The sequence below is a fragment of the Colobus angolensis genome, unplaced genomic scaffold (assembly GCF_000951035.1).
Source record: "Colobus angolensis palliatus isolate OR3802 unplaced genomic scaffold, Cang.pa_1.0 Scaffold158, whole genome shotgun sequence".
Classification (NCBI taxonomy): Eukaryota; Metazoa; Chordata; class Mammalia; order Primates; family Cercopithecidae; genus Colobus; species Colobus angolensis.
The window spans coordinates 8,435,970-8,451,026 of NW_012114688.1; positions in this window are offsets into that span (position 1 = coordinate 8,435,970).

The window sequence follows — 15,057 nt, forward strand, 5'->3', positions numbered from 1 at the left end:
TGACTTTGTCTAAATTGTTTAAATTCAAAATGTATATTGTAAAAAATTAATAAAATATCAAATAACTTTTAAATTGAAGCTTCAAAATTTAGCAAATTTTGGTGATAGCAAGCTATATTCTACCTTATGGTGTAGTGCATATGCATTTTTGAGTGATATGTATTAGATCTGTATGTTTTAGTTCTCAAAAGGAAATTATCCCTAAGCAGTGTAAAGACAGTTTGCAGGAATTTGACATAGATTGAGAGCCCTGTATACTACAAATGAAAGAGTTCAGAGCTTTCAAATTGCTATGTAAACTGAAGAGGCTGGTTAAATAACAGATCCATCCTTCTTTCTCTTTTCAAATAAATTGAATACAAACAAAATGCTGACTTAGTAAAACTGTTGAAAAAGCATGTTTCCTGAAGAAACATAAAATTTAATTATTATTATGTGAAACAGAGAAAATGTGACTAGTAATGTTTTACATGAGTGAACAGCATGGTAATTTTGAGACACAGTAATAAATATCCAGAAATCAAAAAAAATAGGTAGCAATGCTATGATGGGTGACTTCACATTAGAACTATTTGTCTTTGTCTATTTGATATGTAATAAGATAGGCAAAGGAGATGCCCAAATTCATTTGTAAGTGGTTGTCTTACAACTGTAGACAAAATATTTACAGAGAAAACGTATGCATTAAAAATATAAGTTCAAAGGCCTCTTTTTGTATTAACTGGTATTCATCTCCTCTGAGATCCAATCTGCTCAACAGACTTCAACCACGTTCTTACATGGCAACAACAAAGAACTGCAATTAAAAGCATTTTAAATTTGACTTTGCAAACTGTTTAAAGCTTTTCCAGAGGAAATAATGTGTGTCCTTTACAATAGTCCATTCTTCATTCTCTCCTAAATTAGCTGCATAATATGTGAGCAAATTTCTATGCCTAGTTAGAGCTCATTATTCAGTGAAGTCTCTGGGAATTTGGATTTTTTTAATCAATTTTTTTTTTTTTGCCTTTGCCCTTTAAGCATCTTTCCAATTTAAACAGCCTAAAAAACACTAATATCATTGTACCCATTAATTTCTTCTTGTTTTTGATGAAATGGCAAGAAGCATGGATTTTTTGCATTGACGATTTATGTGTGTATGTTTTGAAATATATTTATTATTGTAAAAAATTCATAACTTGGCAATTGTAAACATGTAAATATAACATGTGGAGATTATGACTCAGAGAAGACTAAATGTAGAATAAATAGCCAACAAGATAAAAAGAAAAAAAAAGGCTGCATAGAATGAAGACTTAAATTGCCAATCTACTACTTAAATACATTAAGTTTCTTTCTTTGGGGTGATCATTTTCTAGATTTGATTTAAAGATGTTTTAATCACTGTTTGCTGCTGCTGCTGCTGCTTCAGCTGTTTGCAATCTCAATATGTGTCCATGTCAAATCGTAATGTGGTACAGTCAAATTCATAAATGGGAGCCTTTTCTTTTGTTTACTTTTGTGTTCAGGATTTCCAGATGCAAGCCTGAGAATTAAGGAATTCACAAAGAACATATCTATTTGATCTAAATCCTAATATCTGCATGTGATTTTGTGTTTCCTACTTATCTGCAAGGTGATATGTAGCAGGTCAACAGCCAAAATTAAAATAATTGTGTTTAAGGAAAATGGCTCTTTTAACCATGTCCAACTAGGAAAAAGAGGTATTTTTTATCAGAAAAACAATATATGGAAAACAGATACCTAAAAATCTGAGGAATCTAGCATAGTAAAATAATGTAAAACTGGTTCAAGGAGAATATGACAAAATTGTTTTAAATATGTCTATGAATAACCATTATTATTATTAAGGACAGTGAGAAAAAAAATCTAAGATTAGAATTGGCTTAGATTAAAATCCAGCTGTTAGCCTTTACCAATTTGTAGCACTTAATCTCAAGAAATGTCAATCATATTATTAGGAAAGCGGTAATATCACCTAAATCACAAAATTAATGAAGAATTTAAAGTAACTATGTTGAAAAGTAAAGTAACTATGTTAAAAAAAAAAAGGAATAAAGTAACTATGTTGAAAAGAAGTGCTGATGTATTTATTACATTTCACTTAATAAATTCTCCAATTTAGTATTGAAATTAATTCATCAACTCCTGTTACATTGACAAAATTCAAAAGGCAATAAACTGAATAAACTGCTATGCCTCTGAAGGTGTAGTATCACATGAACACGTAACATTTGCTATTGTCAGGGTACAAGTTTCGGTTTTTAAATCCAACCTCTAGGTATTTATTGATTCATTAAAAGAAACAAATTGAGCATTGGGGTATACTACAACCATATGGCAATAGTTACTTTAATATCATTACCAAAATGCAAGAATCTAGCGTTAAGATTATTGTGGTGGGTTTCTAATTTCTTTGATTTTAAAAGCATGAGAAACTAATGATGAAAAATGAATGCAATGGAATTAAAAAGACGTCAAACATGTTCTGGCCTCTATTGCTCTCCGTCGTGCTGAATACCATCTGTCTCTCTCTCTCTCTCTCTCTGCTATTTTAAGAAAAAAAGCTGCCCATGGCCATTTTTTTTTTTCAGTTGGAGATTTGTTCAGCTATATTTCTCTTCTGAATTTTGAGAAGCATTGTTCCTCAAATTGCCTTTTCTTTTCTAATCACTACATTAGTAGCAAGCAATGGTTGCCTTAGCAACTCTTTAATAGGCTGCAACTCTCAAGACTTGCTTTTTCTGGAGAGAGTCTTCAGACAGGCTTTCTAATGGAGCTAATAGCTCTTTTTAATAAATATGCAAAAACATCATTTCTGACTAGAAAACTAATCTTGTAGCTTAAATATGTTAAATATTTTATTACACATTTGAGAGTTAGGTACAAATATTTATCAAAATCTTAGTTTTTGTTTTACAAAGTAATAGGTGATAATGGTAACATCTGTAATTTGTTAACTATTGTATTATCTAATTTTTTTCTACCTAAGAGGTATGTATATGTGGCATTACATTTTATGTTTATCAAATGAGAAAACTAAATTTTACAGTAGTTATTTTGATATCATGCTGGTAAGAATTTAACAACTAGCAAGCAACTCTCTGAAAAAATGTATATATTTATAAAATTTTATTTTAAATATTACTGAAAGTATAAATTGCACATAATCTAAAAATAATAATTACCTGGTTTAATACTGTGTATTTTATTTTATGTTTATGTGACTTAATTTTTAATAAAGGCTGTATTTCATGATTGGCTTGCAAATTTCCTGAAAATTAAAAAATAGACACTTGCAATCTAGTACTAGTTATCTCCAGCTTGCCATTAGGTTACTTACTAGCTCGAAGTCACACTGCTACTAAGGACTGGAATACGTAGCAGTAATAGAACTATTTAAGAAAAGTACTTTAAAAATGTGGCTACAGACTGGGCGCGGTGGCTCAAGCCTGTAATCACGGCACTTTGGGAGGCCGAGACGGGCGGATCACGAGGTCAGGAGATCGAGACCATCCTGGCTAACATGGTGAAACCCCATCTCTACTAAAAAATACAAAAAACTAGCCGGGCACGGTGGCGGGCGCCTGTAGTCCCAGCTACTCGGGAGGCTCAGGCAGGAGAATGGCGTAAACCCGGGAGGTGGAGCTTGCCAGCCTGGGCGACAGAGCGAGACTCCATCTCAAAAAAAAAAAAAAAAAAAGAAAAAAAAAAATGTGGCTACAGAGACCTCTCGGAAATTCAAAGAAAGAGTTCCCTGTTGTCACTGCCTACTCACATTTAACGCAAACTTCTTTGGTGTATTTCTCTCCACTTGTGATCTCCCTGGTAATGTACTGCTCAGGACCCAGAACTTACTGTAACTATAATTTTCTGGCACAAAAATATCCTTAACTCATTCATTCTCTACTCATGACCTACTGCCCACTTCCACAGTTGGCCTGAGAATTTGCCTCCTCAGTTTCCACCCCGTCAGCTACATTTCTTTGGAGACCTCTTCTCAGTTTGACCTGTTCTTCTGGCTTTGTTGTGTTGTTTCCAACACAGTTTTATTCTTCAGCTGCCAGATCTCCAGATGCCTCTACAGAAAACAGGTGCCCTTTGAGACAGCACTGACAAAACGAAGTTAGAGCATAGAACTCTTTGAACCTGAGAACTAGCCCCAACATACCAGTGGCATACTGACCAACAGCTTTAGACAGTGTTTGCTGCCGGCAAAGCTGTGAAAAACGTGAAACTTATTTTTCACACTTCTTTAACCTCTTCTTATTACTCTCCTTTTATGTATTCTTAAGTGACCTGCCTCCTCTTTTTCATTTAATTTCCTCACTCTTTACTATGCTTCCCTATAAGTAGGTCCTCAATGCCCAGCTCGAATGAACATATTCCATTAAATTTTCTCCTTTAGCCACCATCTGAGTTAGTATCAACCAATTACATCTTTCCCCTCCCACAACATTTTGTTCATTCCTGCACTATAATCAACAGTAACACCTTTCAAGAAAAATGTATGGATTAATCTTTATATGCTAAGCACCAAGATGTGTGCTAACAGTACAGAATTAAATATAACCAGAAAGTACACCTTGATCTAAATGATACCTTTTGGAAATGTAAAGTACTGGGGACAAAGGAAATTGTTTTGAAAAGGGAGTGAATATGTTTGTTTTTGCTGATCCTTAAATCTCACGTTGTGTCCACCTAGTCTGATTCTACTTACGATCAATCTTAACACCAGCTAAAATACAATAGCACCCTAATTTTACTATTGAAAGAGAAAAGGCGAGTGCTTTTTTCTTAGCCACTTTACTTCATTTATTAATGCATCATTGGTATGGTTTCCAAGTACTAAAAGCAGAAGTGGGGCAGGAGACCCTATTTGGATTGAAAGTATCCTAAAGGGAATTATATTTTAATTTAACAAACTTTTATGGAACGTTTACTCGGTGACAGGTACTAGGCTAGAGATTTTCAAAACGACATTTAATCCTTCCCACAACCTTCTCTTTTATGGGTGAGAGAACTTATCTTATAAATTAATCCCACAGCTCCCAAGAGCTTGACCATGACAATTGGGAAAATAACTCAAATACCAGCGTCCTGTCTATGTAAGAGATGAGAAAACGTAATGTCATTAATTCATTGTTATCTTAGCCAAACATAGAAAGCCATGTATATTCACTAATAATAACGTACTGTCTCTGAAGAATAATTCCATGGTTGATTCTGCAGGAACAGCATGTGTTTGTTGTTGTTAATGTTGCTTTCTAAAAAGATGATAAGTATTTTCCTTTTATTGTTGGTTTTGTTCAATTGTTTTGTATTTATAGAAAGAGAAGCACTATGGGCACGGGCTGATGCAGGTGAAGTCCAAATAATTGCCTTGAAACTTGCATGGCATTCCAATTCAACCTTAAATGCTCATGAAATTTAAAGCAGAAGAATCTAGCGTGAGGCAATACTTAGGCTTTAGCTCTCTCTAGTTTTGTAATTGTTTGCTTTTCCTTGCTCTATGAATACTTTATGACTCAGATTATCAAAAATGCACCAACAGTTGCAGTAGATAAAAGACTTTCCACCATGTGCAATCCATGGGGAGAATGCCATTGGAGACCAAAGGAGCAGTTTGACCTTTCCCAGCATATTCACTCCTTGCAGGAAGTAAGGATTTCATAGTAGTGGTTTCAGTATCATCACAAAGCACCTCTTCTCTTAAATATCTGGCCCTCTCAAGGTTAAACTTTTGATGCAATTATCAAATATCTATCTGAAATATTTAGCTTTTTACTTTGCATTTGGCTGTGAATTTTGTTACTTATAAAATATGAATCTTGAAATCCGGGTAGATATATATCCCTTGTATTTGCCCGACTAGCTTGCGGGAGAATAACATACCTATAATCTCAACAGGGTTTAATCATTTGTTATGCTTCCCAAAAGCCTTAAATATAGAGGAGTGTATACTTTGAGTATATGTTTATATGCAATAAAACAAATCCAGTATTTATGAAATGTCTTCACATGGTCCTATTATATGCCCTGAATATTTTAAAGGGTTTAAGGTAACCTTAAAACCAATTAACCTATAATGAAAATTTCTATCATGTAATTAGTGTCAACAAATAAATATCTCTAGAATTACACCTACCCAAAATAGTCTCATAGACATTTAAAAATGTTTAACTATATGTGGAGTCCTTCTAGAGAATCATGAATTATAACTTATAGGAAATGAATATATAAATGCACCACACATAGAAAAAATAGGTTTTTTGGTATTTAACATCATAAGAAAAAGACAAGGCAGATTTTTAAAGAATCCTCATATCTTGTTTTCTCTGATTCCATGGTGTTCTTTTAAAGAGATTGAAAAAGACTGGAATTCATTACAAGTTCTTAATTGCCAGTTTCTCTACAAAATAGATGTTTATGTGCAGGCTTCAGAATAGCTACCATTCATTTGAGGGAGATCTTGTACAGCCGAAGTTTAAATAAACAGCAATGTTTTACTAAGTTTGCAAAAGCATAATTAGTCCTAGAGGCACAATATTTTTAAGCGTCAAATACTTGTTCTCCAGCTGTACTTGTTGGTTCTGTAGTTTCAGAAGCAGCTTATAGCCATCTCAATGAAGTCCAAGCCTTCTCATGACCGACAAGCACTTTCACTGTATGTTGTGCTCACAGAAACAGGACAGTATATCACTACTACTTCTTTGATAGAGGCATCTGCTACTCTTTTTTTGTCCAGTAGGGCATATAAACACTGCAAAATGGATTCCATGGGGGCCTGGTAGCATTAATTTGTGTTTGTTCTGTCATACAATTATATAAGAGAAATAAAAGAACTGATGAGACTATTCCCAGGGGACAGAAATGGTAGTTTACACATATCTTTTCTACAATTCTGTATTAGGATCTACAGGGGATTATAGTATTCATTTCTTTCTTCTAATAACACCCTAGTCAAAGTCATTTTTAGGTATTTGAATATTTTTGTTTTTAAGTAGTAATTTATTATTTTGTCCATGCATATAATGAATAACAAAATCAGCATTTATAAAGCATCTTCACTTTAAGAGCTTTCTAAGTAACGCAACCTTCTTATTACAGCTAGTTCAGGTGGTACCTTGATGGAGTTAATGAGACACAAATCACTGGCCATAGCACTAAGTGCGGACCACATTTAAACCAGTAGACTATGTTCTGTACCTTGAAATGTGTATATATTTGTAACCACATTTACAAAACATAAAGATTGCGATTGCTCCTATAAAGAATTAATATATTGTCAGGTGCGGTGGCTTGTGGCTGTAATCCAGACTACTTGGCAGGCTGAGGTGGGAGGATCACCTGAGGCCAGGAGTTTGAGCTAAAATGAGCTTGATTGCACCACTGCACTCCAGCCTGTATGACATAGGGAGACCCTATCTATAAAATAAATAAATAAATAAATATTTATTTATGTCATACAAGTTAGTCCAAATTCATCAGTGCTATGTAGAGTAAAAAAAATAGATAGAAGATAGATAGATAGATAGATAGATAGATAGATAGATAGATAGATAGATAGATAGATAATAGAGAGATAGGTAGATAGATTATATCCTTTGTAGATGAAAACAGGCCATCTCCTTTCCCTTCTTTGTGGACTTGCTGACACTGTGAAGCTTGGGATGCTCTTTCCCTCCTATTTCAAATATTCAAATCTTATGCATATGTAAACATCTACCAAATGCTATCTTTTCCATGAAGTTTCTTGTTTTATCCAAATAGAGGTAACTTATTTTCTCTACTGACACTGAACAAGGATTTTGAGAACAAGGATTATATCATTTTATTATTTAGTTTCTTGTCAAATACTTGATGTTCAAAAAGACTCTAGGTATGATAAATTATTTTATCCCTATTCTAAGAAATAAGGTCTGACATAGTCTTGAATACAGTTCCCTTATCATGTAACTATTAAAACACTTTTCAAATATAAGATGGGCTTCTGACTCTGAAGAGCAGAATGATATCTCTGATTCATGACAATTCTTCAGATGACAGTAAAGGAAGAATAAAAATATGAATGCACAACAACAAAGAGAATGGCAAAGAAGATTAAAGCAGACAACAATCCGATGGAGCATTGGTATGGATTAGGCAAAACCACAAAAGGTATATCTGGGAACACAAAAGCCTGAAATATTTGCAGCTGTAACTAGGGACAAGGAAATGGATATACTTCAAGAGTATAATTTTGCATCTGTAGAGCAATGAGAAGCTATTGAAAATTGTATTTTGGGACGTTGACATAGGAAGATCTACATTTTGTAAAGACAGAGGAGACCTGGGGAAATATTTGGAATATATGTTAACGATACGGGCTTATGTGTATATAGAAAGCATATTAAAAGTTCTTATACATTTATAAAACTGATTTCTAAAAATGAGCAAATGATATAAATTGTCAATTCACAAAAAAAGTTGCATATGTCCTATAAATAGAAAAATAGAATTTTAAATATCAGTGAAACATAGTTTACCTACAAGACTTCATTGCTAATGTCCATGCTATAATACTCTCTGCAGCCATTGGAAATTATATTAACTATATATATATTGGCATGAATATATGTCAATGATTCATCATAAGTAGAAAACATGAGTTTCAAAAATTGAATTATTCCATTTTTTGTAATAGTTGTTTGTGTATATGCGTGCACACACATACATAGAGATTAAAGTATATAGAGGTAAAAATATAGTAATTACTCTTTTATGTATAAGAAATTTCCAAGCCTGTGCATATCTTCCACTTTTTTCCATTTCATCAATGTCTATGCATGTACTGTACGCTTTCTTTAGATGTCTTCATTGATATTTTACATGTATGTATAAATTATTTAAAATATAAAATAATTTGTATTTTATGTGTATGTCAGTGGCATGTATTACTTGTTGCTGACATGATAAATTTTTAATCCAATTACATCATACGTGTGTGTGTGTGTGTGTTGTGTGTGTGTGTGTGTGTACAGGGCCTTATCAGTGAGACGGTGAACAGTCTGTTCCCAAAAAGTTAAAGGGATGTGCTGAGCTGAGTATTCTCACTACATAATCTGTCCAATCAGATAAGTTGCTCTAGAGCTTACTTATATTATTGTGTGTATTTTGATGTATAGTCCTTCTTTGTATACTCATCTATCTTCCTTTTGAGATCCTTGAGGTCAGGAACTCTATTTTAAATTTCATATTTCCAGGACTTACCAACAACTAACAGAGACTGGGAGCTCAGCATTTTTCAATGACATGAATAAACTAATCTTGAGCATTCCACCTGAAAATCAACAGTCATCTCTCCTGTGAGTTTAGGTAGCACATACCATTCCCTCATATTTGACAATGGTTTGAATTGGTTTAGTAGTTTTAAATGCACTTATTCTTCTCTCTTAACTAGAGTGGCTGCTCAAAGACAGAAAACATGTCAATGTTTGCTTACCCCAGTCCATTTGGCACAGTGCTAAGTGCAGCCTGCAGCTCAGTGTATTCAACATTTTGATAATAATGCATTCATTCTTTTAAAAATGAGAATTGCTTTATCGTTTTCAGGTTTCAAAAATATTTTTCCCATCTAACAATTACATGATATAATCATTTCTTCCAGTCTTTATTCTGTGTAAACACACACACACATACTCTTTCTCTCTCTCTCTCTCTCTCACCTCATTACATAAGCCATTAACTGGTGAGATTCTCTAATTTCTCACAGTAGACTACAGAGTCCAGTTTATTCCATATTAGTATCAGCCTCACATTTTGTCTTAATTCTCAACTGATTCAACAGTGTGGAAGTTATGGTTCCCATTCAAATTTCTAACGTTGTTGAGAAAGAGATAATCTCAAAATGAGGGTAATATGAAGTGGAATTGAGCAAAGCATATTTTGAGGAAGAAAGTTGGCTCTTATCTTTACACCAATGTGGTATTTTCATAGTTAATGATTAATGATGATTTTGGTGTGACAGGAAATAAGCTTGAGATTTTTCTACGTATTATTTCATATAATCTTCACAAATATCCTTAGAGAGTACTCCCTCATTTCACAAATAAGTAATTTGCGTATTCATTTTACACATAAGTACACCAATTACTCTCTCATTTTACTTGTTAAAGACAACCGAGTTAAAGACCACCAAGACAGTAAGCAGTCGGATTACAGTTCAAACCCACTACTCTCTAGCATCAGAACACATGCTGTTTAATAGTAAGCCACATTAGGTTTTTTTAATAACTCTTTTCCAAAATGTCTTCTTTAAACAGCATAAGCTTTTTAAGCACTTACTATATGCTAGACACTTTCCTAAGTATTGTGAACAGAAAGATAAATAAGTCAAAATCTCTTATTTAATTATTTTACTTTCTAACCAATTCTTCTCAATATACCTTTTTGCCTTTTCCTTATTGCCATGAAAATACCACTAAATAAATGAAACAGCTATTTGTACAGAAACGACTGAATAGATGTAGGGAACTTTGAGTCTCCAGACAAAAGCATTCTATGAGCTTAAGGTATTGTAATTATTATGAATTGGCGCAAAAAGCTCTATGACTCATTTTGTTGTGGACTTTGACTTTATTTTCTAAGTGTAACCTTTCATACCCCAATTTTTCCAACTTTTAGAAATTGTTCATTTTTAAAAGATGAATTAAATAGATAGATTTCCAGTTCGCTTACACTTAAATTAGCATGAGATCATCCATAAAGGGTGATGAGACTTAGAAGCAAAGGACACATGAGCCCTACTACAAAAGAACTTGTACACAAAGAGCAGTCCAATGCTGAGCTGCACAGCTGCAATTCTGGACATATTCTCATCTTGGCAGAGGGCATTTTCTTCTTATAGACACAGTGTTGAGGAACAAAGATTCCATGTGGATCAATTATGATTTATTATGTTGAAATTTAACCTATAATTTTTGGCACTCAGGAAAGGTTCGTAAAAACCACAAGTGATAAAAATGCACACTATTTTATAAAGGAGGACAAAGACAAACCACTTTTTCTAAAATACTGATAGAGTTTAATCCTTAATAGTTCTTATCTGGAGAGATAAAAGCATAGTAATTATTCTTTTAGGTATAAGAAATTTGCAAGTCTGTGCATATCTTCCTTTTTTCCCGTTTCACCAGTGTCTATGCATGCACTGTAAACTTTCTTTAGATATTTTAATTGATATTTTACATATATGTATAAATTATTTAAAATATAAAATAATTTATATTTTACATGTATGTCAGTGGCATGTACTACTTGTCACTGACATGATAAATTTTCAGTTCAATTACATTATAAACTTCTGATAAAGAAAAACTATCAGGGTTTTTCCAAGGTCACTGAATTTGAAATTTAAAAACTGCAATCAAGCTAAAACCCTGATAATTTTAGAATCAGTATGTAAACAGTGGCGAGTAGTAAAGAGCATGGCTGTTAGGTCAAACGGTTCCCCCCAAAGATAGGAACTTGAACCAAAAGCAGATAAAACCATTTGAGAACTGCTTTTTAACAGAACAATAGCAATACAAGAAAGACCCTAAAATGGTATGCAAGAGAAAAAGCCATATTAAGTATGATAGAGAGAGGATAAAATATTTAAATGAGTCATATTTTGTTTAGTCCTGTTTTAACCAAGAATGTGTAGACACATTGAAGTTGGCATTAATGTGGAGTGAGTGCTCAATATTTTGGATTCATTCAATATAATCACAATATTGAAGACTTCGAAAAGTTCTATACTTGGGAGACTGAGTTCTGTTTGCGCAGTGTTTCCCCCAAACTTATATATACACAATTCCTTACTATATATGACTAACATAGATTAAAACAACACCACGCCATCATAAGTGACTTGATGAAATAGAAGTACATTCAATTAAGACATGCCAGGGCCTCAGCTAAATTAAAATTCCCGAAGAGATTTTTTATATATCCTTTTTGGTTACTGATATCTGCTAATATCTCTCACATGCCAGGCATGTAAAAAGATGTTCAGGAAATGTTTATTAAATTAATGAGTGAAAAGAGAAAGTAACAAGTAAACGAAGAAAGAAACAAACATAGATTATTTTGAAATAACTACCAATGAAGACTATGTCATAAGGTTTCTAGTAAGATTAAATTAGCTAATATATGTACCATGCTTATAAAAGCATCTAGAAATTTGTAAGTGCTCTAAATTTCAGCTATAATTATGAGTTATTTACAGAGAAGGTAGAAGTTAGGGCCAATTAGGTTGGAAAAGAAACTGGCTCTTAATGTTTCTGAGTTAAGTTTATACAATAAACACTTTCTAAAAAGGGTGAGAAAATGTATATGGATTATGGGAGGCATTGGTGTCTGAGGTTTAACAATCCACCAGAAACTGTATGACTGTCAATCAGGCAGGTTTCTCACAAATCTTAATTTGAGAGTTGGCATAAATGGTTGTAGGGGATGCATGGCCAGTCTCAAAAAATTTTACTTCGTGGCTGGGAACACAAAAAATGGATCAAGTTCTTAGGGAAGAGCATTCAAAAGAGCATGATGTTGTCCCCAAATGACCTAGAATTAAAAGTCAGTAGAGAGCGCATTAAAACATAGATTCATACTGTACCACTCAGGCTTCCCTCCTGCTTACACTTTTGACCTGCTGCTGTTTACTTTTACCCATGCAACAATCCCCGACCATCAATTACCTGAGGATCTTAGAGAAGGCTTTGATCTCTTTCTACATACATTTGTTGAAACACTTGCACAGCATCCAAGTCTGCTCAGTTATAAAAGAAAAAGAATGGCTGTACCCCAAAAAGTAAGTTATTTTAATATTGGTTTGTTCTACTTATTTGGAAGCAAGTCCACCATTTTAGTTACAAGTTCTCATGATTCTTGGATTTTACTGTTACACTAAATTCCTACATTTTTATATTCCTACTTAGCTGCCTTTTTCTTGTGCCACTGTTACTTTTGGCCAAGATAATTGCTCAGAAGAGATTTTTCCTGTCTCTAGCACTGATGGCAGCAGCAGACTGTCTGGAGCAGCCACTGCCATCACCCAGCCACTGCAGGGAGGATGCACAGAGGAAGCAAATCCCCCTGTAGTCCGCCACTCTGGGGACTGCCAAGATAGGGCTAGGCCAGGTCAGCCTCCGGCAGGGAAGCAGCACCATCAGACAGAGAGGAGCCCTGAGGTAGAGCTGGGCCCTGGCAGTGCTATGCTTGTACACAAAGATCCAATACTACCTCGGGAAGGCAGATCTGGGGCCATGCTGGCCTGGGGTGAAAAGTGGGAGCTGCAATGCTTTGGGGACCCGGCCAGTAGTACAGTCACTGTTCCCACCCTGCCAAGACTTCTGGGATTCTCTGCCTTGGGAGGAGGCTTTGCATGGAACCACCAGGGGCCACACCCCTGGGGTCCACCCACATCAGGGGTGACCGCCAAGCCTGACAGTCCCTATGGCTGGACCCAGGGATGATCTGTTCTGTCCTGGGTTGCACCTGAGCATTGCGGTAATGGGGAAACTCTTAACAACGTCACTCCTACCGCAGACACCAGCCCAGGCCCAGCGAGGACCTGGAGACCCCACCCCAGGCTGCGACGGGGCACTGCTGGGGCTGTGGGGGCACTGATGGGGCTGCATGCTCCAAGGAGCCAGCAGGAACTGGGAGCATGTGGCAGCCCCACTCTCCCAGGTGTGGCCACAGCCATCTGAGTCAGATTTATCATGCCCATTCCAATCTCAGAGCACCATGAGGCTGAGCCCTGGTGCTGTCACAGCCAAGTCAGGGGTACACACACTTGAGGCAGTGATGACATGCCAGTCCCTTGCTGCCTCGACACCCTCTGGACTTTAGGGAACACAGACAAGCCAAGGGTGGGCTGAAGGAATCGTGGCACAAGCCTGATTCATGGTGCCCCTCCGCATGAACAGCCTAGGCACCATGAACAGCACTGGGAGGCAGACAGGATCCTGGGTGCAAGGGAATGGGTCCTGGGTTAGACCCCACCTTCAAGCCAGGGAGGGCCGGAAAGGTGGGGCCTGGTCTGTCTGTCCTGCTGACCTGTGTGGGGACTTGTGGTTCCTTTTCCAGGCCCACCCATTGCTGTCCATGAACCAACTAGTTCACATTTCCTTCCCTCTGAGGCCCATAAAAACCCTGGGCTCAGTCAGAGAATAGCAGAGGATGGAGAGATGATGGGAGGACCAGCTGCAGAGAGCAGCTACACTCTCTGCTGAGAGCTGCAGACAACAGGATGACCTGTCTGCAGAGAGAAGCCACCCACTCCACAGCCTCCTCTCTGCTGAGAGCTGCAGACAATGGGAAAACCAGCTGCAGAGAGGAGCTGCCCTCTCTCCTGACAGCTAAATAATTGTTAGAATGGCCAGCTACAGAGAGGAGCTACCGTCTCTGCTAGGAGCCGAACACCTGTTGGGGCACCCTGACCAGAAAGAGATGCTGCCCACTGAGGGTCTTCTCTGAGCTGTTCTATTCAGTAAAACTCTTCTCCATCTTGCTCACCCTCCACTTGTCTGTCTACCTCATTCTTTCTGGTCACAGGACAAGAACTAGGCACCCACTGAAAGATGAGGATAAAAGAGTTCCTGTCGGCTGGGCGCAGTGGCTCAAGCCTGTAATCCCAGCACTTTGGGAGGCAGAGGCGGGCGGATCACAAGGTCAGGAGATCGAGACCATTCTGGCTAACAGAGTGAAACCCCGTCTCTACTAAAAAATACAAAAAATTAGCCGGGCGTGGTGGTGGGCACCTGTAGTCCCAGCTACTCAGGAGGCTGAGGCAGGAGAATGGCGTAAACCCGAGAGGTGGAGCTTGCAGTGAGCTGAGATCCAGCCACTGCACTCGAGCCTGGGCGACAGAGCGAGACTCTGTCAAAAAAAAAAAAAAAAAAAAAAAAGAGTTCCTGTCACACAAACAGGGCTGAAACCTGCCCCTTACCCACAATGTTGCAGGTGAAGAGAAGAAGAGAAGAGCTGTGGCCCCTTGGGGATCCCAGACCTGAGATCTCCCCAAGTCAGGGCTGT